The 2,159-nt window shown below is 32.9% G+C and overlaps 1 pseudogene across 1 annotated transcript in view; it reads left to right on the forward strand.

The window, feature by feature from the left end:
• The first annotated feature begins 1,374 nt into the window (after positions 1 to 1,374).
• The window catches only part of LOC105814913, an 11,592-nt pseudogene continuing 10,807 nt past the window's right edge, over positions 1,375 to 2,159 (forward strand). Inside the window, exon 1 of the transcript XR_001137714.1 lies at positions 1,375 to 1,397. The product of XR_001137714.1 is annotated as a mitochondrial calcium uniporter regulator 1 pseudogene (transcript). The remainder of the gene's footprint in view (positions 1,398 to 2,159) is intronic.

Below are 2,159 nucleotides of genomic sequence, written 5' to 3' on the forward strand. Positions count from 1 at the left end.
AAAAGATCAACAACACGATCCAGCAGTAAGCTGCAGGGAAATGGGAAATTTCAGATATTGGCTGGTGGGAATACAAAATATTACAATCAATATTATGGAGAATTAGATAATATTTAACAAAATTACATATGGATTTATCCTTTAATTCAACAATCTCACATCTAGAAATGTAGTCCAAGATACATTGATAAAATATCAAAAGTTATGTTTTATTCCTTGTAATAGTAAAAATATGGAGTTAAGACAAATCTACATCAATAGCAGACTGATTGAATAAATGATGGTACATCCATATAATTGTATATTATACAACCGTAAAATGAAATGAAGGAAACCTTTTTATACTGTGATATGGAGGCCTTAAGTATATATTATTTAGTAAAAAAAGAAAGGTGAAAAGGGATTCTTTCCTCCGGTGTATACTTTTGTCTGCTTTGTCAAAGATTAGATGACCATATGCAGATGGTTTCACCTCTGGATTCTCCATTCTGTTCCAAAGGTCTTTGGAACGATGGTGATCTAGAACCTCTTATATTCTCCTGGATAGAGCTTGAACCCATCCTCCGAAGTGAGGTATCACAAGAACGGAATAATAGGCACCACATGTACTTGCCTTCAAACTGGCACTGACTGATCAACAGTGAGGTGCTCAGACAGTAGTAATATTCTTTGGGGGTGGGTAAACTCACAACTAATGGACATGGTAAGCATTGTAGTGGGGGAAAGGGTATGTCTTAAATCATGGTTGGGATGTGGCAAAGTCATAACATGTAACCAAAATGTTTGTACCCTCATAATTTCCTGAAATAAAAAAAATTAAAAAATAAAAAAAACGGAAGGTGAAGAAATTTTGCATAGTGTGCTACTGTGATGGTTAGTTGTATGGATCAATGTGACTAGGTCATGAGGTGCTCATATATTTGGTTAAACATTATTTTGGGTGTCCGTGAAGATGTGTCTGGATGAGATTAACAATTTAATTGGGAGACTAAGTAAGGCAGTCTACCTCCCCACTGTGGGTGAGCCTCATCCAATCCTTTGAAGGCCTGAATAGAACAAAAGACTGAGAAAGAGAGAATTCACTCTTTTCCTGACAGTCTTCAAGCTGGAATATCGGTCTTCTTTTGCCTTTGGACTCAGACTGGAACTTACATTACTGGCAGTCCTGGTTCTCAGGTCTTTGGACTGTAGATCTTAGGGCTGTTTTCTTATAATCTCTCTCTTGAGATTGATATAATTTTTGTTTTGTTTTAAAAGACAAAAGAGTTTCAAATACCTGTAAATGCTGCTGCTGAGACAAAGCACAGAGAGAACTGTTGAAGATATCAGTTATAGAAATGATCACTGACAAAGGGAATTTCCTGAAGTAGTATGATGGGACAGAATTCAGAGCAGAGGTAGGGAGACAATTCTTACACACTTGGAAGGACATTTTCGAAGTACTAGATAGATAGATAGATAAATGGATAGATAGATTTGAAGATAGGTATATCTACATATATATAGAGAGAGTATATGTATATATATTTATATGTTTCTTGGTTCTGTTTCTTGAAGAACTTTGACTAATACAGCTACTTTATGTACTTTTCTATCATTTACATACATATATGTCTCTATATGCATATATTTATACAAATATATGAAACATACATATTTATATACATATATACAAGCACACATGTGTACTTATATACATATATATCTTTATGTTGAAAGTTGAATACAAACACATTATATATAGCATATATATTTTCTTATATTAATTGAGAGATAAAACAAACTATAAAGAAACAATTTCTTGAGGGTAGAGAGTAAAGACAGTGGGGAAGACAGAGAAATAAACTTGACTTTTCTGAATATATCTTGCTTTGTACATTTTACTTTGGAAATGTTTGAAGAATCATAAAACAAACTTTAAAAAGAATGTCTTTAAAAAAGGAATTTGTAACAAATAAATTTAACTGTTATATCAGCTTAGTGGTATAACTCCCTGTAGAGGAAATAAGTCAATTGACTTTAAAACAATTTGATTCTACATACCTGTATATCCTTAAGAGAAAGAAGAACTGCACAAAAAAAAGTCTTTAACTTTGGTTAGCAATTCTTTTCCTGGTGGTTTTGTTGGTATTGTAATTCTGAAATTGTTGCATGTGTAT

Source organism: Propithecus coquereli, unplaced genomic scaffold, assembly GCF_000956105.1.
Source record: "Propithecus coquereli isolate 6110/MARCELLA unplaced genomic scaffold, Pcoq_1.0 Scaffold31, whole genome shotgun sequence".
NCBI classification, from domain to species: Eukaryota; Metazoa; Chordata; class Mammalia; order Primates; family Indriidae; genus Propithecus; species Propithecus coquereli.